At 44.0% G+C, this 24880-nt stretch overlaps 1 long non-coding RNA gene across 1 annotated transcript in view; it reads right to left on the bottom strand.

Moving 5' to 3' along the window:
- Positions 1–119: 119 nt before the first annotated feature.
- Positions 120–24880, bottom strand: part of LOC139076601 (uncharacterized) — a 56111-nt gene continuing 31350 nt past the window's right edge. Inside the window, exons 2-3 of the long non-coding RNA XR_011528338.1 lie at positions 15352–15560; positions 120–613 (exon numbers count right to left, since the gene is read on the bottom strand). This is a non-coding gene — a long non-coding RNA (uncharacterized lncRNA). The remainder of the gene's footprint in view (positions 614–15351; positions 15561–24880) is intronic.

Below are 24880 nucleotides of genomic sequence, written 5' to 3'. Positions count from 1 at the left end.
GAAAAACTGCCACTGTACTCTTTTTAATATCATTTTGTAGTGGCTGAAAAATTCCTTTCCCTACTACCCTCCTAGGCTCTCCAGCTGGGGCACCATAAATTGAACTGACAAAGGACAAATGAACAAGAGAAGAACATACAAATTTATTTAATATGAGTTTACATGACACAACAGCCTTCATAAGGAAATGGAGACCTGAAGAAAGAGTTCAACTTCAGCATTTTTTAATAGAAGATTTGATGAAAAGTGGGAAGTTGTGGAAAAATATGATAGGACAAAAGGGTGTGATAAACTGGGGTAACTTTGCGGAGGCTGTTTGTTAGGATTCTTCTTGGTGTCTCTTTGTCTTCGGAGATAAGGATGCTCCTTTCTGCTGGGTATAGGGAGCATTCCTCTCACATGAGGGATTTATGCTTCAAGAGAGGAGAGAGAAGTTAGAGAGTCTTTCCTGCACCTGCTGTTTCTCAAATTCCTTCAGCTTAAAATATTCAAGGGGCCGTTTCCATGGCCTAGCAGCTAAGTTGAGCAGGTTCCGCTTCAGTGGCCTGGGTTCAGTTCCTGGGAGTAGGTTTTGACCTACACCATTCATTGGCAGCCATGCTCTGGTGGTGACCTGCATACAAAATAGGGGAAGATTGGCACAGATGTTAGCTCAGGGCAGATCTTCCTAAGCAAAAAAAAAAAAAAAAAAAAAAAATTTCAATATGCCAAGGTGCCATATTTTGAGGCATTATGTTCTGAACTCTATCAATCCTAATAAATTGCAGCCGTATTATATTACATTTCTTTTTTAAAAAATTGTGGTAAGAACACTCAACAGGAGATCTACCCTCTCAACAAATTTTTAAGTGTACAATACAGTATTGTCAACCGTAGGCACAGTGTTGTGCAGCAGATTGCTAGAACTTAATCATCTTGCTTAACTGAAAATTTATACCTGTTGAATAGAACCCCACTGGTGGTGATTTTAATGGAGAAAATTCAAGCAAACCAAAGGCTTTCCTCATCTAAACACAGATAATTAAAAATTATTGGGGAAGGGCAATAAGGGCCTAAGAATTGAAGTAGAAGAAAAGAAATATAACACTATCTCCACGAATGTAGGGATCTTTATTTTCATCTGCCAGGCCCCAATAAGTGCTAATTTACAAAGAAAGGAATTAAGGATAATGGGGTTCAGAACATATTACTCCAAAATATAGCACCTTGGCATAGCGAATATTTTAAGCTGAAGGTGTTTGAGAAAACAGCAGAAGCAGGAAGGTCACTCTGAGCAACGCCCCTTCTCCCATAAAACAGGTCATAAAACCCTCAAGTGAGAGGTGCCCTCTCCACACGCAAAGGAAAGAAGCATCGTGCTCTCTGCAGACAAAGGGAGGCCCAGAAGAATGGGAACAAACAGGCCTTGGTAAGTTTCCCTCAGTCTACTACACTTACCTCGTACTCTTTCCCTGATCACATTTCTACACAACCGTCCACTCTTCATCAAACCTAGCATAAGAACACTCAGAGTTAACCGTTTCTTCAGGTCTTCATTTCCTTATGAAGGCTCCTGTGTCAGGTAAAACTTACACGAAATAAATTTGTATGCTTTTCTGCTGTTCATCTGTCTTGTCAGTTTAATTTTCAGACCCAGCCAGGGACCCTGAGAGGGTCAAGGAAAGCTTGTGTCCTCCCCTCCAAGGAAAACAAAGAGCAGAGGACACTTGAGCCAAGATATGTGATATCCAAGTTCTTGGCTCACGTAGCCTCACTATAAGTGACATTAATGAAATCAACTCACTCATTCAGTACATATTTATTGAGAGCCCACTATGTGCTAAGAACTGTTCTAGGCCATAGGAATGTTAACATAAGATAAGCAAGATTTCCTCCTACCCTTATGGGGCTTCAATACTGGAAAAGGGGATAGTAAATAATTAAACCAATAAGTGAACAAGATAGTTTCTGCTTATGGTAAGTGTTAGGAAGAAAATAAAAGGATAATATAAAAGAAAGTGAGTGGATAAGCAATTTAAGGTTGGGTGACATCCAGTCAATAACCCATCCATCTCTCAGTAAACATATATTGGGTGCTTAATCAGTTAGCTTTTACAGCATAACAAACTACTCCAAATTAACGACTTACAGCAATCACCATTTCTTTAGTTTGCACTTCTTTGGGTGACCTTTCAGGTTGGACCCAGCTGGACAATTCTTCTGATCTCAGCTAGACTCACTCATGCATCTGTGGTCAGCTACTGGCCATCGAGGCAGCTATACTTCTGGGGGTTGGCTGGTTGTCATTCGGGGTGGTAAGAGTGACCAAACCTTGTGGCTCTCACTCTGCAGCAGGCCAGCCTGAGCTCATTCACATGGAGGCTCTGCAGGCCCCAAGAAGGAGAGCAGAAGTGTGCAAGGCCTCTTGAAGTCCAGGCCCAGAACTGACACCATATAGCTTCTGCCCCATTGTATGGCCAAAGCAAGTCCCAAAGCCAGGAGTTGCAAAGTCATATTGCAAGGGGCAAGGATGGAGGGAGGGGAAGACTTACCGGGGTTTCTTTGCAATCTAATACAGGTGCTAAGGGCAAGCCAGGCAACTGGAACTACAGTGGTGAACAAAACAGGCATAACTCCTGTCTTCTTGGAGCTTACAGTCTATTTATCTACAGTCTGTGCTACTGAGGGAAATGCCTGCCTACAGCTCTGGGAGAATGGACCCCGACTGGTTGTTTACCTGTGGGGCCTGAATGTTGATTTCATTAATTGGCACTTGGCACCTGAGACAGGGAATTCTGCCTGCTCAACATGGGACCTATTAACGCGCCTTATTGTGAGTAGAACTAATTCCTAAAATTGGATTCTAACCAAGCCATCCTCAGTCGCTTCTCTACAGAGTGCCAATCCTATTGAGCAAAGGACAGCCACAGCTCTGTCAAAATCTTCTTTTCTTTTAAGACAAAGTCATTTGCTCATTTGTTCATTGCCTCAAACTCCCTATTGCAGCTGGTGCCCCTGGACCGGAATTATTTGTCCAGAAGGTGACCTTCGCCACCATGGCTTTCTTCTGAAAAACTGCTTCCAACAAACATGCAGCAAGCTGGAGGGCCAAGAGGGCTGGCCAAGGCCTGTTGGTCGTCCACCTTCCAGATGTCAAAGCCCAGGGACAGAAGGTGATTGTCTCCAAATGGCCTCATCCTTTGGCTCTGCAGGGGAGCAGCCATGTGGCAGACACGACAGGCCCTGCTCTGCCAAGGCCGTGCAGAGCTTGCCACGGAGCCAAAACTCAGAAGAGAACCTTGTCAAATTTTGACGGAAAGGCTGAGCAAAGCTCTTCATGTGCTTTGTCTAATTTATCTTCCCGGAAAATGAGGCTGATACCACTTTATTCTTATTCCCGGATTTTTCAGAATACATGCCCTTATCTGTCTGTTCACATTAGGACCGTCATTCAACAAATTTTTATGAAATACCATGTTAAGGTTACAAGAATAAATAAGACCCAGTCCCCATTTTCAAGGCACTTGTTGGCTTGTAGAAGTGTACAATGAAGCTTCTTAAGGTCTGGGACTGCAATGATAAAATTGCTTTTTTAGAGTCACACAGAGAGAGCAGGCTCGTAAAAAAAAATGGGTGTTGCTAATTATGACGTTAATGTTTTTTGTAACTTAGAAGGAAATACCGTCTTTAAACTGCAGGTATTAATGTTGCCACTGTCATCTTTTTCTGTCAAAATTCTTCAGCCAGCAGGTGAAATGTTTGGAAGAGCCCAGGTGTACAAAGATTACTCCTTCAGAACCAGAGAAGGGGAAGAAAGTTCCATGCTAAGAAATGGAATTCTCATGGCTGAGTGAGGTTTATCCATCCCCTGCGAGAGACAGGAGAAATGAAGGCAGGCCAACATTTGTCTGCTCTGACACCTTACTCTCCACCCTACTTGGGACGAATTCACAGTCCCCACTTCCACGCCCTTGTTTGGACTATTCCCTCCTCTTTTTTGGGCTATCCAGATTCTAGCTTTACTGTAAAACTCAGCTGAGAAGACCCCTTTTCCATGAAGCCTTACCCGAGAGACCTCCATGAAGCTCGCCAAAAGTTCCATAGTATTTATCTAAAACTTTCGGTGGCATTTTCAATTTTTTTCCCCACAGAGGCTACACAATGCCAGATGCATAATGGATTCTCAATAAATATCTACTGAAAATGAAAGGGAGGGAAGGGGAGAGAGGAGATAGGAGAAAGTTCTGAGGGAGAGAGAATGAACCAACTACTGTATGCAAGGATTCCTAGGAAAGAGCCAGCACTACTCCAAAGAAGAACGAAGAAGCAGACACTCGGACTCTTTGAGGGAACTACCAAATCCCGTCCCCGGTGCCATTGCCTTTCCAAGTAAGCAGATTTGAGATCTGGCCATGGAAGGAGAAGCTTCAGCCTTTCCCTTTTGCTCCAAAATGTGTGGTGGCCCAGGGACTGGGACCAATGGGACATGCCACTGACACAAAAGAATCCAGCTTAAACAGCTGCAAACTGAACATCAATGCAACCAGCCTCACAAGCCCCCCAGTCTAATTCCAGTTAGTACCCAGGCTTGATAATTTCAAAACAATAGGGCGTTGGATCCTCAACTGCAGCACAATTTCTTCTGGGTCAAAGAACATAATGATTTCAGAAGGTCACCCCCAGAGCTGAAGCTGGAGGGAGGGGACAGTACAATGTGGAAGCTGAGAATCTGCTGAAGAGTCCCATTTTATCCCCACATCAGCTTTTTTGCATTTCTTTTGAGCAATAATACACCACAAAATAGCTGCTAGGCTCAGAGGCAGGGAGAAGTGGCAAGCTCATCCAAGACACAAGAGAATTGTCATCCAACTGGCCCCTGGCCTTGCTGCTCTGTTAAACGTTAAATCAAGGCTTCTACTTCCTGCTGTCTTTTGGTCAAGTCCGGCAGCGCCTGATAGCACTTCTCAGGTACCAAAGGCATTTCTATACTCTGTCTCGATGCAATCTGCAAAAATCACAACCTGGTTCAGTAAAACGACCTGGTAGTGTTATTGCCATTTCACAGATGGGGAACTGAGAAGCTGAGAGGTTAAATGACTGGTCCAAGGCCACAAGCAAGCAAGTAGGACCAGAACTGGGACCCAGCACCTTCAGGATGCTGTTTCTGAAGCTCTGTGTTCCATTCATCCCTCTCTCCCAAACACCCTCTCCTTCTCTCCTGGGCTCCCACAGTGCCTGCAATTACCTCTATGGCAGATTTTCAGTTTTCAGTCTGCTCTTGGTCAGACTCTGCCTTACCCGTGTTTTATCCCCGGCTCACAGCACAGCACCTGACTCATAAAAGGCATTCGATAAATTTTTGTTGAGCTAAACTGTACCAAACCTAAGACTTCAGACTCCAAACTCACAGCACTGGAATCCATTCCTGCCTAACAGTGCAATTCACTGGCTGCCAAAAGACCGATATATCCATTGAAGATTACTTGGAAAATAATAACAAATACAAAAAAATAGCTAATCTCATGACCCAGAGATAATTACAAGTTAATTTCCTCCAGGTTTTTTTCCCATGAACATATGCATTTTGCAGATTGAGATTATAAACAATTTCATACTGCACTGTAAATTTTTTTTCTCATGATCAGTTTTTTTTGGAAATCTTCATTTCCAATGGTTGTTGGAATTTTTATTCCAATATTCAAATATATTCTAATATAATATTCAAAAATATAAGTACTTGCATTTATTTAGTCTTCCTTATTTCGATTATTTAAGTTGTGTCTGACATTTTAATTGTTAGCAATAATTCTAAGATGAACATAGTTGTGACTAAATCTCTGTTCAAATTTCTGACTATTTCTTTAGGCTAAAGTTCTAAAAGTGAAATTCTTTTTAAAGTCCTTTATAAATTATTGTTACATTACTTTTCAGAAAGAGTATGACCTGAGGCTCTTTAAAGTGACATTTAATAATTAGAAATACAATGCTGAAAGACAGTTTCAGAATTCTCTACCAAAAACCAAATCACTTTATGGGTAGGAAAACCAAGGCCCGTGAATAGTTTGTCCAAAGTCATATTGATGTTGGGTTAACATCTCTGAGAGGAAATCAGCAAAAAAGTTAAGGGAAATTGACATTGTCAAGGAATAGATAGAGTCACAAAATATGGAGGAAATAGGTCTAAAACATGGGCCATGCCCAGCTGGCCAGGGGCGAAGCGTTCACTCAACAAAGCTCTCCATTCCTAGCTATACATCCCACAAACTGTAAGTGATTCTTCCTCTGCTTGTGACTGACTCTGGACTGAATCCACTATAGTCCTAATGTCCCCACTCTGACTCCTGGTCAAATTGTTAGTCAGCAAACATTTTAAGCTAAGAAGCCTTAAATGAGCACCTACTATGTGCCAAGCATTGTGGTAGATACTGCGGACACAGTGGTGAGCAAGAGAAACAGAGGCCCTGCCCCCAAGGAGTTTGTATACCAATGTCAGAAAGACCATAAAACATAAATAAACAAGGAAATTTCAATTGCTAATAAATTCCATGAATAAATCAAATGACACAAGATATATTAGTGCATGATGGGGAGAGCTGCTGTATGTAGAGTGGTCAAGAATCACTTTTCTGAGAGATGATACTTGAGTTAAGACCCAAATGATGACAACGAACAGACATTGAAAGATCTGGAAGCAAGCAGTCTGAACCAATGGCTCTGAGCCAGGAGTAAACAGCCTAGCTAAAGGACAGAGAGAAAACCAGCACAGACGGAACAGTGGGAGCGGAAGGCAGAGGCTATCTCATGCAGGCCCTTGGATTTTATTCCAGTTGCAATGGAAAGCCATTGGAGGGCTTGAAGCCTGGGAGCTGTGTGCTATGCTTTCTGCTTTCTGGCTGTTGAGATCACCTGTGGAGGAATGTAGATACTTAAGATAGGGAGTCCGAGGACCAGGGACCCCACAATGAGAGGTCTTACTGGGGAGGAGAAGGGACTAAAGGAGACTACCGTGTGTCTCATTTAGGTAGGAGGAGAACCAAGACAGTGTGGTCTTCCAGAAGCTCGGAGAAGAAAGTGTTTGAAGAAGGAGAGTGTGACCAACAGCATCCAATGCAGTGGAAAGGATGGACAAGGTAAGAACATTGACCATTGGCTTTGGCAAAATGTGAATCATTAATGACTCTGGAAAGAAAGAGTTCAGTGAAGTGGTTGATATGGAAAGTTTGAATAGAGTGGACTGAGGAGAGAAAGGTAGGTGGGGAAGTGGAGATAACAAGTAGAGCTGACTCTTTCAAAGAGTTTTGCAATGAAGACCAGCAGAGAAACGGGGCAGTCCCCAGCATGGAGCATGTGTCCAGGGAGGTTTTGAGCAGTGCTGTCCAATAGATCTTTCTGCAGTGATGGGAATGCTCTGTATCTGCTATTGGGCGCTTGAAAAGTGGCTGACAGAACGGATGATTTTTAAATTTTATTTCAATTATTTGAATTTGAATAGCTGCATGTGAAGAATGGCCACTGTTTGGAGCAACACAGTTTGTAGTTGTTGTTCCTTTAAGGAGTGATATCAAAACGTGTGTATGCTGCTAGGAATCATTACATACCTAACTCAAATGGGTACCTGAGTAACTCTGAATTCTGGGTAAGCTTTCTTCCATCACCACCCCCATGTCTTTAAATCTGTTGGTGTTTGACTCACAGCTTGTCTTTTACAATAAGAAAAAAAATCCATCCCTTCTGGTCAATTCTGTGAACCATCATAGCTCCAGGTGAGTCACTCTACCCTCTCTGTGCCTCAGACTCTCCATCTAGGACTGGGGTTTGAGATGAGAATAACTCAGTTTCTGTTTTCTAAGGAAAAGGGAGATGAAGTCATTGGTGGGTCTAGCTAGAATAGCAGTATGACAGCAATTAAGAGCACAGGCTTTGGATGTAGCAAGCCATAGAGTTTCAGCTCGCAGCTCTATTACTGAATGAATAGCTATGAAACTTTAAGTAGACTGCATGAACTTCACACGATCTCGGTTCCTACATCTGTAAAATGGGGACAATAAGAATGTAGGGTGTGGTGAAGCTCAAATGAGGTTATCTGGGCACAGTGCCGGCCTGGCATATGGTAGGCATTCAACAAATGTTACCTATGGCTGTTAATAGCAGGTATTAGAGAAGCCGGCCCTGAATGCACGATCATGCCACAGCCTAGTGCTGGTTTAAGGAAGCCAATGCCTCAGTGTATTCACTTATCATCCAAAAATCAGGTACAAGCTTATATGACACCAGGTCAGCTCAATTTCCTACACCAGGGATCCAAAATTCAAAAAAAGCTTCTCTAACTTGCAGCGTGTGGCTCCTTCCTGGAAGCGGGTGCAAGGACAGGAGGGTTCGGAAGACTTCTCCAACAAACATTACCCACAACGTGACTTGCTATTTTCCCCAGACCCTTATCTACCAGTGCTGCCCACTTCACCAAAGTGACTTCCTGATCATTCTGAGCCCAGCTGCCAGGCCAGTCGTCATCTGTTCAGAACTTCAAATGAATGTTCCTAGACCCGCCTACTTGCTCCACCTCATGCTGCAAGATAAGTGTCCCCTGGCTCCTGATAAAGGCTTTGAAGAACATCTTGCCTGTTAACAAACAGCTTTTGACTGTGCCTGAGTTTGATCTTTAGTTTGTCCTTATTCATCAGACCTCTTTAAATGGGTTCTTTCACACTCCTCAGATTAGCCTAAAGGAAATCCCATGAAACAATGGGTCCAATTCTCTCTGGGTGCAAGGGGTGGGCTGTCAAAAGAACACAGAGGGCTTCCTGCGGGGCTGTAAGTGGAAAGAGGGGTTGGTGATGTTGCCAACACTAGTGAAAAGTGAATTAATATAGCTTCAAAAGCCATGACGTAGTACGGAAAAGCAGAAACACAGCACACAGCCCTTTGGCCCAGAAGGACAATCTTCACTCACTTTCAGAGAAAGCTTGTTTCCCTCAGACACAGGCAGCTTCTTCCTGGGAAAGCCCAGAGTCATCATCAGTGTCCAGAACACCAGGCAGAACAGGAATCCAGCCAGCGTGATTTGGAGGGGTAGAGAACACACTGCTCCCCAAAGCTGATGTCTTTCTGAAATGATTCCGTAGAGATATTTTTTTCTTTTGAGAAATTGGCATTCACTGACCTACAGGGACTACGGCCACCTTTCCCACCTTATCAGCTAGTGCACAGCCCAGGCTGGCTCATTAGAATCCATCCCTCTGGACATTGATTAGCCCAGTAAAGAACACATGACTTATGCAGGACCAATCAGAGTTCCGGAAAGAGAGACAGACAGACAAACAGAGTATCTCCATCTCTTTCTCCCTCAAGTGTCAAGTAATCAGAGTCTATCTTTGCTGACACTCTGAGTTAGGAATAAAGAAAGACATAGCCCTAAAGACAGAATTTGAGCCCTTGACTGCAGCCATACCTGAATGCCTTAAGTTTTATCCACCTCCTTGGACTTCATAACTATGTCAGCCAATAAATGATCTTTTTGGCTTATGCTAGTTTGAATTCATATTCTGATACTTGCAACTGACAGGACAAAAAGCTAAGATAATAGCATCCAAGTTTCCCTAAGAATTTGTAAACAGAGGTAGACATGATGAAAGCAGTGTTTCAGGAATATTTGTTTGACAATAACTTTCAAGATAAATTAGAGTATAGGTACCAGGTTGGGGGACTGTCGCCACAATCTAGGCATTGGGATTTTTTATTTCAAGCAGTGGAAGTCAACTTTAGGTGATTAGGTAGAAAAGGAGTTTGTGTAAAAGAATAAGAGACCCAGGCCCCACAACTTGGTCAAGCCATTTCTAATACTATGAAGATGACCTCAGTCACAAAGATGTTTTCTTGTTCTTGGAAGTATCCAAATCACTATTATTTCAATGGGCATTAAAATGTATTTGAACAAAACACTTTGTATAGACATATTCATGACATACAAGTCATACTGAAAATAACTAATTATTTATACCAGATAAGTGACAAGAACCACATTATTTTACTCAAGTACCATAAACGTCATTTACATAAGGCAAAGTAGAATTGGTAAGAAGACTGGAGAATCACACTTGAAGTTAAACGTCTAGGAATAATGCCCACTTTATTGCAGAACTGGTCTGATGTGTTGATCATGGCTGCTACCAAGCACCAGGCATTTTAGTTTGCCTTGCCATTTTTGTGCCATTTCTGAGCAACTTTTGAGCCTGGAGCTCAAATTTATGCCAGTCTCCACTGCTGCCAGCCGCATTATGACTTCTGAACCAGGAGCTCACATGGCCTCTGCCACTGTTGCTGGCATGGTCTCCTTTCCTCACTAGTTTGTGAGTCAAAGCCTGGCCCCAATATGGCCAATTGGTCAAGTGTTGTGGACTGAAATGCATCCCCCTAAAATTCATATGTTGCAGCCTAACCTTCCATGTGACTGTATTTGGAGACAGGGCCTTTAAAAAGGTAATTAAGGTTAAATGAAGTTATAAAGGTGGGGCCCTAATCCAATATGGCTGATGTCCTTATAAGAAGAGAAAGCAATATCAGGGATGAGCACACACAGAGAAAAGACCATGTGAGCTCACAGTGAGAAGGCAGCCATCTGTAAGCCAAGGAGAGAGGCCTCAGGAGAAACCAAACCTGCCAACACCTTGATATTGGACTTCCAGCCTCCAGAACTCTGAGAAAATAAATTTCTGTTGTTAAAGCACCCAGTCTGTGGTATTTTGTCATGGCAGCCCTTTGTATTCTGAAAAAGGCCTCCTTAGGGAATTCTAGTATATTTCCCACTTTAAGAAATACTTTTTAGGGTCTGGCCCAGTGGCATAGTGGTTAAGTTCACACACTCCACTTCAGCGGCCTGGGATTTGAAGGTTCAGATCCTGGGTGCAGACCTACACACCACTCATCAAGTCATGCTGAGGTGGAGTCTCACATACAAAAGAGAGGAAGATTGACACGGACGTTAGCTCAGCGACAATCTTCCCGAAGCAAAAAGAGGAAGATTGGCAACAGATGTTGGCTCAGGGCCAATCTTCCTCACTAAAATTTTAAAAAAAAAGAATTACTTTTTAAAATTAATTCCCTACCTGATTTATCCCTTATGTATTCCTCTATAAAATGTTCTGGAGGAATCCATGGCCAGTGGACCTACTAATATAACTTACCCAGCTTGGGAAATAAGCAAGTGTTTTCATTGTTCCTCCAATCTCTGGGTTATGATTGATAGCAATACCTTCTGTTTCTATCATGCTTTTTTTTTAATTGTGGTAAAAAACATGTGACATAAAATTTATGATCTTAAACATTTTTAAATGTACAGTTCAATGGTGTTAAGTATATTCACATTGTAAAACAGATCTCCAGAACTTTTTCATCTTGCAAATCTGAAACTCTATATCTATTGAACAATAACTCCATTTCCCCACTCCTCCCAACCCCTGGTAACCACCATTCTACTTTCTGTTTCTATGAATTTGACTACTTTAGATATTTCATATAAGTGGAATCACACAGTATTTGTCTTTTTGTGACTGGTTTATTTTACTTAGCATAATCTCTTTAAGGTTCATCCATATTGTGGGATGTGACAAGATTTCCTAACCTTTTAAGACTGACTAATATTCTGTTGTATGTATACCACATTTGGTTTACCCATTCATCCATTAGTGGACACTTGGGTTACTTCCACCTCTTGGTTATTGTGATTAATGTTGCTATGAACATGCACATGTAAGTATCTCCTCAAGACCCTGCTTTCAAATTTCTGGATAAATACCCAGAAGTGGGATTGCTGGCTCAAGTGGCAGTTCTATTTTTAATTTTTGAGAGTGAGATCAAGATGGTGGAGTAGGAAGATCCTGAGCTCACCTCCTCCCACGGACACACCACAACTATAACTACATTTAGAACAACTATGGCTGAGAATGACCTGAAGACTAGCAGAACAGATTTTCCACAACTAAGCATATAAAGAAAAAGCCACATCTAGACTTGTAGGAGGAACAGTGACGCAGTCTAGTCAAGACCCACTCCCCCAGCACAGTGACCCACAAGCAGGAGGGAAATCACAGCCATGGAGATTCTCCGGGATGAGCAAGGGGCCCAAGCCCCACACTGGGCTCCCAGCCCTAGGGACCTGCACTGGGCAGACAAGGCCCTATAATGTCTAGCTTTGAAACTCAGCAGGGCTTACATCCAGGGGAGCCCTTTGAAGGGCTGTAGGGAACCAGAACTCCACTCTTAAAGGGCACAGGAATAAACTCACTCACTCTGAGTCCCAGTGCAGTTTGAAGAGTGCTGGGTTATACATGAAGGAGATTCATTGACTAATTTTGGGGCATGTACCAAAGAGGCAAGGATCTGTTGGAACTTTCTCTTGGGACAGAAATGCCGGTGGGTGCCATATTGTTGTTACTCTTCTTCTAACTAGCTGGCCTGGGTCTGGTGAGCACCATTTCTAACACTCTCCATCTACCTTGCTAGCACTGCTCACCTTGCCCCCAGCATCCCGCTGTAGACCTACCCCAGTGGCTCCCACCCTGCCCCACCTAGTGAGCAGCCCCCATTGGTACTGGAGCCCCTCCGATGTGGCTCCAAGCCCAGGGGGCCAGCCCTGCACACCAGCATGCCTGTAGTTTTGGCCCAGGCACAACAGGAGGGTACCCACAGCCTACAAAGGGGACACACCTGGAGCACTTGGCTCTGGTGACCAGGAGGGATTGCACTACTAGGCCCCACAGGAGGCCTTCTACATAAGGCCACCTCTTTGAGACCAGGAGATGTAGCTGATCATCTAATACATAGAAACAAAAACAGAGTTACTCAAAATGAGGAGACAAAGGAATATGTTCCAAATGGAAGAATAAGACAAAACCTCAGAAAAAGACCTAAACAAAATGGAGATAAGCAATCCATCACAAAAAGAGTTTAAAGTAATGGTCATAAAGATGCTCACCAAACTCAGGGGAAGAATGGATGAATGCAGTGAGAACTTCAACGAAGAAACAGAAAATATAAAAATGAACCAACCAGAGCTGAAGAATACAATAACTGAAATGAATAAGACACTAGAGTGAATCAACAGCAGATTAGATGACACAGAAGAATGAATCAGTGGTCTGGATAACAAGGTAGTGGAAATCACCCAATTGGAACAGCAAAAAGAAAAAAAATGTAAAAAAATGAAGATAGCTTAAGGGACCCCTGGGACAACATCAAGGGTACAAACATTCACATTATACGGACTCCAGAAGAGAGAAAGGGACAGAAAACCTACTTGAAAAAACAATGGCTGAAAACTTCTCTAACCTGATGAAGGAAACAGACATCCAAGTCCAGAAAGCACAGAGAGTTCCCAAAAAGATGAACCCAAAGAGACCCACACCAAGACACATTATCATTTAACTTTTTGAGAAACCTCCATCCATCTTTCATAGCGGTTGCGCCATTTTATCTATTATGCTTTAAACTCCTCAAAGCACTTTTATATTAATAGTTTTGTCCTCACAACCCTATGAAGTAGGTAGAATGTGGATTATTATCCACATCTTGTACATGAAGTAGTTGAGGCATAAAGAGGGTAAAAGACTTGTATAATATGACAGCTATTTTATGACAAGTTGGCTTCCTAATCCAGCGCACTTTCGATTGACCAGAACATTCAATCAGAGGTAGGGGGTAGGTATGGACCCATAAGGGTGCTGAATCTAAGGGAGGACTTTTTCAAATTTAACCCCACTCTTTTCCTAAATCAATGGAAAACAATTCCTTTTAATGAGAGCTGTTACTGATAGGCATGTATTGTGCATGTGAATGGTACAGAAGTGGTGGAAAAAATGCAAATAACTCTGTCTCTCAGTGACTCTGCCTTGCTTTGCATACGTTTATTCATTTCTCACCCAAATGCTCCTCTAAGGAAAAAGCATCTGCCTGAGGATTGAAACAGAGCTAACAGTTCTCAATGAGGGCATTTGGAAATGTGGGAATGATTAGTTTGGTTCCCTGGCATTTGGTGAGCAGGGCCTGGAACACTGAAAGTCCTGCAGCACAAGATAGACCTACATACAGAAAAACAGTCCCTTCCAAAATGCCAGTGGTGCCCACTTTGAGAAACACAGACTCAAGATGAGATCAGTGGTGACGTCAAGGTGGAGGTTTAGGGGCTTTAGCTTCAACAGTTCTTCAAGCCACTACAAATAATTGTATAATCTGAGTGACAACAGTGTCCTTGCTACAGAAGCACAGCTTCAAGCCAGGTCCCCTAGTCACCCCTATTCTAACAGCTCTCCACCCCTAAGCCTTCCCACAAAGAAATTCTAGAGATGCCACTGAGCATGCTCGGTTCTCGATACCCAGAAGTTCTGGAACATCATTTTCACCAAGTTGTGATTTCCCTTTAAACATAAACAAAAATAAGAATTATAAAGGAGCAGTTAAAAACAAGAACTACTTAACTTAAACCCACCTGCTCTTCCCACGGAAACACGAGATTCCCTGTTTCAAGTCGTCTTTTAGACTGAAGGAATCCCATTCCTGCCGGCTTTCTCCTCGGCAGAGACGCTTTCACAAAGAAAAGGCCTCTCTCCTGAAGATGTGAGTTTTGCAAATAACAAAAATTTTGAAAAGATAGTAGAGCCTTTTTCTGAAATGTCTGTTCCTGGGCCTGGAGCTGGTGTTTGCCCCACACTTCCTCCAACCTTCACTGCAGAGTCACCCAAAGTGACCGTACAGTGCCTCTAACCTGCACAATGGCGGCTCTAGGCATCCTGGAGCCTCTAATCTTGAACAGATCTAACTCAGAAGAGGAAAGAAAGGCAAGAGGAGCAAGGTGCTTTCATGCTCATTAGCATTTCCAATTTCCTCTTTCCCTGCTCCTCCTCCTCCCTGAAATGGGGCACAATGCACTAATTCTTTGTGATTGATCCTGGCCTGTAGATAACAGGGTGTACTTTCTTGCTTTCATATTCCCTTGTCTGTCATACAAAGCAATCTAAAATGCTGCCTACAAGGAGAGCCAGCATAAATCTGAAAAACTTAACTGTCCACTGGAGAGAGTGTTTGTAGAGCTTTATTTCAAGTTATGACTTTTTTTCCTCCTGTTTTCATAAAGGGGGGGTGGGGAGAGGTGGATCTGATTACTTCAGCCCTCCTCTTTCAGAATCACAGTTAGAGAAGAATGTGAGTCATTTGGAAACGAGCACTCAGCCCGTTCCTATCACTCTCTGGAAGCTACAGACATTTTCACGGCACGTACACGGATGATCAATTTCTAAGCACATCTTTGTTTTTCCTAAATAGCCGCATTATTTGTCTGATGTTGAAAATGGCATCTGTACTGTATGTGATTTCCATACTCACTTGGCACCATCAACTGCCTTTGATGACACTCAGGATTTTTTCTTTTTTGTCTTCTTCTCTCCAGCTGCAAGGCCCAGATGTCAGGTTCAGGAATGCGTTTTCTCTGGCAGAGATATCTAGCTTCTCTCTGCGGTCCCTAAGTTGGTCACTATTGTGAAACTGCCAGCAAAATAGCACAAGATCACACGAAAGACGGGATTCAGATGTTTCTGTGAAAAATAAAAACAGAGTCTGAAACTGAGAGGAAAAACACATTCCTTATGCCTCTAATTATAAGCCAGGCAAGTGGCAGGCTGTGCCTGAGCAAATTGCGATTTCCCCCATTTATCGGCTGCTCATCCATTTTCTCCTCTTGACAGTTTTTTATCTCCCCAGTCTCCATCTGAAATCAGCAGCTGGGTACGATGAAGGTTTTGCCTAAGTTAATCAAACCTAGGGCAGTGACAGGGTCAGACCCTATGTAAAATAGATGAACAAGGAAAAGGAAAAAAAGAAAGAAAGGAAGGAAAGAAGAAGGGAGGGAGGGAGATAGACTAAAGGAATTGGTAAGGTGAGCCAAGGATAAGGGCCAGACGACCACCCAGAACTACTCTGCCCAGGAGGCAATTTGTGGCAGCATTCATGTTACCTGGGTGTTGGGATGCCGCAAATAGCTTTTCTTCTTTAAGCAACCTTTGCAAATATAAATGGAGATCAAGCTACAACCTGCCCTCTATTATCCCAGCCTGGCTTACACTGAGTCTAGCTTCAAAGACATCTTGAATGAGGCAGAAACGCAAAGAATCGTAGCCCAAAGCACCACATACCAGTGAGGGCTGCGTTAGACCAGGAGGCGAAGAGAATCTTAAGCCATAGGGGAGCCTTGTGGTGTCTAATTATTTTTTTCCTTTCGAAGCAGCTGCCCTGGGCCGAGCAGTTGTGTGCAGGGCAGAGTTTAGAAGCTTCCCACGGTCGAGTTAGTCTACGGACTGTCCACCAGCTGCCCCTTGCTCGCCGCCTCAGACACTCTCAACAGTTCAAAGGAGTTTGCTGAAACTTCATTAGCAAGAGTCTGTCTCCCAGGCCAAAATTCAAGTTATCCAGTGCTTTTAGATGTACAAAGTCGTGTTGCACCTTAACAGAATTTGGCTTCATGAATTCACCCATCCACAGGATGCACCATGCCATGTGTGGCTCTACCATTTCACGGTGTGGCCCATGTGGATCCAGATCATGTCTCTGTTTAAGGGAGGTCCACTCAACTGCAGTCTGATTCTTCTGCTTCCCTCCACAGGCTAGCTCCCAGGGCCATCCCTGCTCCTGGAGCTCAGGGCAGTCTAAGTGCAGTACGGATGTGAGACTTTCTCCAGCCTCCATCTTTGAATCTGGAGAACGGAGTGAATGCTTGGGAATGTCAGCCAACTGGAGTAAAGCAACACCTGCAGATTCCTCTGGGAGTTTACACCCAGCCGTGGCTTCTCCATCTCCCTCATGCTCACTGATTCAATTCTAGGCTTATTTTGATTCAACGTGGGCCCAAAGGGCAAGACAGTTACAAGGATTTTGAAGGCTGGTCATATACTCTAGAGTACAGATGATGCAGCACACCTATATTAACTCTGCAGGGAAAAGTGGACATGGTGAATTTGTTGAAAGAAGGTGCATTCATATCACAGGGCATAAATAAGAGCATGAACTCTACAGTAAATGTAGTCTTTTTTTAAAAATCACAAAACTTGAGAATCACTGGATTTTTAAGGGAATTTTCAGAGAAAGTATGACTTTATCCAAATGTGGGTTACTGCTGCTTCTCTGGATCACGGCCCTTAGGTCAAATGAAACACCACTGTCAAGGCCACTCAAACGCAGAGTAGGATGATGATGTCCTTTCTAGCCAGTGTGCTTCCCAAGCCTCCCTATCACCTGCCTTCTCCCCACCTCTGGCCCTCAGCTAGATTTCCCCTGCTCACTGCTTCAGCCAGACTGGCCTCCCCTCTGCCTTGTTACTGGCTAATTCTGAGTTAGCTTCAAAGACATCTTGAATGTTTCTCTCTATCCTGTGAGCACAGCAAGCTCTTCAGTAACACAGAAGATTTAGATGTCTCCCCAAAAGGCAAAATGCACCTCAGTCTTGTACCCGGCCTCTCACGTAAACTGCATCTTGGACCCCTGGTTACACGCATACTCCAGAAGACTTTCCAATCTGATTCTTCTCGTTCACACGCTGTCTCCCTTCCCCACCATCACCTGCCTTATCTCCACCAGGCATTTTGACACAATCTTTTGCTTCCACACTGGTATTGAAGAGAAGCTGAGGGTGCTTACAGGTCAGTGCCTCTTGCTCTGTTGTATTCCCTCCAGCTGGGTCCCATGTCACACAGCTGGTGCCTGAGCTGTAGCCGGCATCTGTGGAACAGGCAGCCTGGCGGCCTCAAACAGGGCTCCCCTAGTTCAGCACATACATCAGTGCTGGGTGGTGAGTGGAGTCTACCCAGCTTGGGGCATCTGGTTGACAGTACCTGAAGGGCTTCTTTTACTTGAGATTTAAGAAGCCACAAAATGAATGTGATGCAAAGGAAGAAAATGAATGAGCTACACGTAGGTTGTTTAACAACCTACTGTCCTAGGTAATTTTTTCATACATCTCATGAGTTAGAGAAAATTCCATTTATGGTCCTCTTGTCAGGAAGACCATGTGGGTGCTCGGGATAAATATTTTATTTGCTCCATTGAATTGGGGGTGGAACCCCTAAGGCACCTTCTCTGGCAGCAATAGGTGTTCCCTAAACTGCCCTTCAGAGAGGGCCTTTGTTTTGCAGACTGAGGAGGTATACAAGTTGGGGACTGAACTGAGCTTTCTGGTGAAAAAGGTGAAAGAGATGGAGAAGGAGAAGGGGATTTGGGCAATCAAATTTGTCTGGGGACCATATCTGCAGTTGTTTGCTGTGTATTGCACAATAGAAATTACCTCTGTTTTCCCTATGAAATCTTCCATAGGCTCTCCTTAAAAATCACAAAGTGCAAATATAATTAGACTTTTTGGTGTGGAAATGGTACAGGCACCAGGTCTGCCTACCAGATCCTGCAGCACCAAGTGCATGTAAATGAGTGGGACCCTGTATACCCCAACCATGGGTATGCCACAGAGGGGATCCAGTTTATCCGCTTTGTGCTTTCATGCTAATCTTCTTGATCAGACTCCAGGGCTCTCGAGGACTCTCTGTGTTTTTTGTTTTCTGGTGATTATAATACAAGAACTTTCTCAATTTACCAGCAAATTTTCTCTGCTCTAGCTGCTGTTGCTGTCGCAGCTGGCAGTTTTTCACAGTCTCAGCACATTTGTGTGTTCTGCATCATGTCCTAGTCGGCTCAGTTTTGGGATGCCTGCTCTGGGATGTGCTTTGTGTCCAGTTTTGACCACTTACCCTTGAAAATGGCTGTCAGATTTCCTGGTTCTCCAAGTGACTCCTCACCTTTAGACATAGGGTCACAGGGCCATGACCTCACAGATCACACCTTGCTGCCACTTCACTACATGCCCACATGTCACCCATTCATTCACTTTAAAAACATTTATTGAGCACCTTCTTTGTGCCTGGCACTTTTTTAGTTCCTGCTTCCATGGGGCTTACAATCTAGTGAGAGAAAAAGACTATCAACAAACAGATAGACAATGTGTGCTGGACAGTCTCTCTTTGCTACTCCAGATCCACTCCCCACCCTCCTCCACCTTGCTCTGTGCCCCAAGAGGCGGACTTCTATCTATTGCATTGCTTGGGCTTCCTTGACATCTGGCTTCTGGGTGGGTTTGGCCAATGTGTGGCACCAGCAGGAGATGGAAGGTCAGAAGAAAAAGAAGGTGTTTACTCCCCTGGTCCTCCCTCTACCAGGTGGTGACTTGGCAGCAACTATGTTCCTCTACCTAGGGCCACGTGTCCTGATGGAAGGCCTCTCCACCATGGCTACAGCTCTCTGTGGGTTCCAGTATCAGCTTCCTTCCCTTGTCCCTTCAGGGTCGTCATGCTTTCCTTAAAATAGCTTCCCACTATGGACAAACCCTGGATACTTAACCATTTCCATTGTCCCTTCAGGGTCACCACACTTTCCTTAAAATAGCTTCCCACCATGGCCAAATGCTGGATGCTTAACCATCCCTGGTTGGTTCTCTTAACTCTCCCCACATCCTTGAAAATAGTTCTTTCATTAAATTACCCCAAGGAAAGTGTCATCTGTTTCCTACCAGGATCCTGTTCTATATAAACGTCAAATGATAAGAGTTATAAAATATATGTATATATATATAGGGGCCGGCCCGGTAGTGCAGTGGTTAAGTGTGGACGTTCCACTTCGGTGGCCCAGGGTTTGCTAGTTCGGATCCCGAGTGTGGACCTACACACCGCTTATCAAACCATGCTGTGGCAGGCGTCCCACATGTAAAATAGAGGGAGATAGGTATGGATGTTAGCTCAGGGCCAGTCTTCCTCAGCAAAAAGAGGAGGCTTGGCAGCAGTTAGCTCAGGGCTAATCTTCCTCAAAAATAAATAAATAAATAAATAAATTTTATATATATATATATCTATATATGTAAAGCAGGGTAAAGGATAGAGAGTGAGAGGGAATGAGGGGAGGAGGGTTAATTAGTATAGAGTGGGCCGTAGTCAGGGAAATAATCTCTGAAAAGGTGATGTTTGAGCACGAAGGAAGTAGGGAGTAAGGCATATGGATGTCAGGGGAGGAGCCCTCCTGGCAGAGGCAACAACAAATGCAAAGGCCTGAGGAGGGGGTTTCTTAGAGTGGTTAAAGGGCTATAGAGGTCCAGGTGCCCAGAGTGGAGTGAGGATGAGGGCAGGGATAGGACATGAGAGCAGAGAGGTGGCAGAGGGCCAGACTAGTTAGGGCGTTGTTATGGGCTGGATGCTTGTGTCCCCCAAAAATCCACATGTTGATGGTATTAGGAGGTGGAGCTTGAAGTAGGCGATGAGCGTGGAGCCCTCATGAACGGGATTAGTGCCCTTATAAAAGAGACCCCAAAAAGCTCCCTTGCTCCTTCCACTGTGTGAGGAGAAGTCAGTAGTCTGTAACGAGCCCTCACCAGAACTCGGCCGTTCTGGCACCCTGATCTCGGGCTTCCAGCCTCCAGGACTGTGAGAAATAAACTTCTGTTGTTTATAAGCCACCTAGTCTGCGGTACTTTGTGTTAGCAGCCCGAATGGACTGAGACAGCCTTATAGATCACGGTAAGGACTTTAGAGTTTCTTCTGAAAGAAATGGGAAGCCATGGGAGAGTTTGAGCAGCAAAATAACATGATCTGACTTACTTTTAAGAGGATCACTCTCATTGCTGTGTGGAGTGTACACCGTAGAGGGTGAAAGTGAAAGCAGGGAACAGCATTAATGGGCAATTCCAGCTGTCTATGCAAGAGACAATTATGGCTTGGATTGCAATATGAAGGCAGTAAAATGTCAGAAGTTTGTTTTTGTAAATGTTAATTTGAGATGCTTATTCTATATCCAAGTGGAGACGACAAGTAGGCAATGGATTTTCAGCTCTGGAGTTTGGAGGAGAGGTCAGGACTGGAGTTATAAATTAGGGAATTATCAGTATATACATGGCATTTAAAGTCATGGACCTGGATGAGATCACCTTGAGTGACTGTCAATGTGGATGAAGACGTCCAAGTGCTGAGCAGAAGGTCCTACCATCATTTAGAGTTCAGAGGATGCAACAAATGTGCCTGAATGAGGTGGGAGGGGATTCAGAGAGTGGCCCCAATGGCTACGTGAAGAAAGAGTTTCAAAAAAGAGGGAGTAATCAACTGTGGTGACGTCCACATGAGAGCTGACCACTGGATTTAGCGATGCGGAGCTCATTGGTGACCTTGAAGGGAATAGTTTTGGCAGGGTTGTGTGGATGAAGACCAGTTTAAATGGGTTCAAGAGATAGAAAGGGAGGAAAGGAAATGGAGTCAAGGATGAAATATAACTCTTTTGAATATTTTGCTATAATAAGAAGCAGAAAACCGAGGATGCAGCTAGAAGGGAACATGGGGTCAAGGAAGGCTTTGCTATGTTTTGATTTGCGGGCTGATGGGAATGATCCAGTAGAGAGGGAAAAAACTAATAATGTGGGAAAGAGAAAGAGGCCAGTCATGCAGGAGAGAGGAGTTAGCCTTAGATAGGAGCACAGTCAGTTCATTCCGGCCTACCAGAGGGAAGACAGGGAAGATGGACACGGATAGAGACGGGTAGGTAGTTAAGGTGGTGGAAGCTCTCTTCCAATTCCTTCTATTTTCTTAGTAAGAAATAAGAAGCAAGGTCATCAGCTGAGAACAAGGAAGGAGGAGGTGGTATTGATGGTTTAGGAGAGAGAAGGTGTAAAATGGACATCTAAGAGAATAGAGAGTGAGTTGACTGGAAATTTATCACTGGGCAACACTAAGTGTCCCCTTGAGGTTTGTGGTCATACGGACCAGTGACCTCTTGCTGACCATACATCTTTGTGGTCTGACCAACCCTCACATATGGCTCCATGTTCCATCTTCAGTATGCCCTGACCCTTGGGAAGCACTCATCCCCCTGCTCTCATCTCTCGGCATATTGAAAGGCCATCTTCCCAGCACTGTGGCTTTGGAAAGGATGGCTTTCAGGCAAGGTGCCACTGGGAAGACTGTCCCCCTGAAGACACCATCAGAGCCTTCTCTATTCTTCCTATTTCTCTCATTCAAACTGTCTGATCCGGGAGACAGGGATTAACACTGTAACTCTGCTTTCACCCGCCTAGGCATTGTGTTAGGTGCTTCAGGAATATAAAACTAATAGGGATCCTGCCTGCATTCAATGAATGCATAATCTGCTGGGGAGGCAGTGATTTGTACACAAGTACCTGTGTACAATAGCTAAGCCCACTTGACCGTGAGCACTTCCAGGGCTGTAGCTGCACTAACTAGAGTAGGGGTATGTGATTCAGATCAGATGCTACAGGGGATCAGAAATGCAAGAGATGAGGAAGGGTTTAGAGACTCGGGAAGTGTGTACTGGGGCAAGAGGACTTACGCACAGTCATTAGGCATGCAAATCGTCTTGTGGGCTTTCCAATGTGTGCAGTGGAATACGTTAATAAGTTCAATTTCCCCCGGTGCTGAAGCTCTGCTCTATGCCTTTGAACTGACACACCCTGTCAAAATATGAGGAAATTGAGTACCCTGAGTTCAGACCTCCCATGGAGAATCTGAAGGGAAGAAAGAAAGAAGGACTCACCTGTTGGCTGCCACCACCTCGCTCCCTCCCAGACAGCAGGATGCAGAAGCCTTGGCCCATACTTCTCAGCAAATTTCCTTTTCAAGATGTCTTTACCCTCAGTGTTTGTTTCAACCAGTTTGCCCACATTGGGGGTTGGGGAGAGGCGTCAATGGAGAGATACACTCCCTCCCTCCCGGGATGGCCTCCTTCCAGTTCCTGGGAATCTGGGATTGCACATCATCTCTTTTCTGGATGCCTACGGTTAGGGCAGGAATTAGCTCATTTTGCCAGTTTGAATTAATAAACTGGAGGTGTGCTGTTTGTCTCATAGCCGTCGTGCAGCTGAGTGACAGATCTACGCCTTTGTCTGATGCTGAGGCTCCGTAAGAAACACCACATATTCTTGCTGAACTCTGATGGAAAGATAAGCACCACAAACCATTAAATTTTAGATTGTACCTGTCATTCACTATACCTTTCCAGTGCTTCACAGTGATAAGAAACCCGCCTAACATCTGGCATCCCAAAGATCTTAAAACAAGGTTAGTTCGTTTCATAACCTTAAAGAGGTGCAGAAACTGCATTACAGCAAGTAATAGAAATACTGGTCCAGAGTACCATTGGAACATCATAGAGAATAAAATGACTAGCTAAGAGAAGAAAAGAAAATCAATGTCGTTTGGGCTTAAAGGGCAAACTGCAGGAATATCTAAAATCAGCAACCTCAAGGACACAGAGCAACAGAAAAGAAAAATAAATCTAGGGTAAACAAATTCAGACCATAGAGGGGCTTATTTCCTGACTGACATCAAAAGTTGATTGTCCTTCGCCACGACAAGTGAGACAAATGACACCCCCTTCGCCCAGCACCCCGTTTTCTAACCCCAGCATCCTGGCGTTCTCAGGATGACATCTGTTAATGGCCAAAGCTAGTTACAAGTCTTTAGTAAAAAGCAAACAAGAGTTTTGCTCTGGGAAACCCAGGAAGAGACTTCCTCACTAGTCAAGCCTGTGTCAGAGTGGGAGGAAAAGGGTGGTTTTCTGAGAGAAGAGACCTGTCTGTGCTGTTTGAGAGGAAGGTGGGGACACCACCAGCCTTGAACAGGGCTTGGCCGGGAACACCGCTTGCTTAGGCAGAGCTGGGAGGCAGAACGGGGAGCCGATGGGGTCTTTGGATGAGCTGGGAGTTGAGCCGGTGTGTGGTGGGGGCAGAGCACTGCAGGAGGCTCTGCCTGGTCTGGGAGTAGAGCAAGGACAAGGATGGGACTGAATGCGGAAAACCATCTCTGAGCTAGAGAGAGGGGCTAACCACTCCTGAGTATTTGTCATCCATACCCTCACTTGGCAACTCAACTCTGGGTGGTTATTTAACATCATTTATAGTCAATATCACCCCAACTAGATGGTCATATTCTTGAGGGCAAGCTTTTTAAGTTAAGCATTTAATCTCTATAGCAACCTCTGAGATAAGTACTATGACCGGCTCTATTTTGCATGGGAGGACACTGAGGCAGAGAGAGAGATGGATAAGCAACTAATCCAGGATGACACAGTTAGTGAGGGATTCCTTACATTTTTATTGAATAAAAGATTAAATCAATGAAAAGCCATGCATAGATTTTCAAAAATATTCTTTTCAACTTTCTCAAGCAAGTTTAAGATGCCATTGGGAAGTCATAATTAAAGTATTGGAAGCAAACTGTTTGAAGAGAACGACTCAAAGTGGGTGCATTGAGATAGCAAAACAGTCAAAAGGTGGTCTGTAATTAGTGTATTTGATCGTAAAAAGCACAACAGTGAAGCCTGTTATCTAAAGCAAGAGATAAAAGACAATGCAGAGTTAAAGATAACAAATTTCAACAGTCAGGGATTTAAGTTCTCTGGAAATCACAGCTGTTTTTTGTATATGCCAACCAACTGGAACTCATCACAGGACTCATTGAAAGCCCACAAGGTCCTGGCCAGGCTTACAATAGCCTGCAGAAGCCTCTTTCAGGGCCTTATATTTGAAAAAAGGATTCACCATGAGAAGTCAAGAGGAAACTGACGTGGTAAGTGTGAAAGGACAGGCTTTACAGCATAGTTTCATACACCCTAACATTTCCACCAGGGAGCACAGCCCCTGGCCACTCCGTACAACAAGCAGGATACAGGGACATCAATAAGTCTATATGCACTGAAAGGCTACTATCAATTTTTATATTTATAATGAAGGGTGCATCTGCATTGGCAATGGTCCTTCAGTCAGTCAACAAGCACTTGGGAGGACCTACTATGTGCTGGGCTCACTGCTAGTTACAAGTTTGCCAGC

This window comes from Equus przewalskii, chromosome 17, assembly GCF_037783145.1.
Source record: "Equus przewalskii isolate Varuska chromosome 17, EquPr2, whole genome shotgun sequence".
In the NCBI taxonomy this organism is placed as follows: Eukaryota; Metazoa; Chordata; class Mammalia; order Perissodactyla; family Equidae; genus Equus; species Equus przewalskii.
Note: the sequence above shows the minus strand (reverse complement) of the source record. Positions and strands in the feature narration are given on the sequence as shown.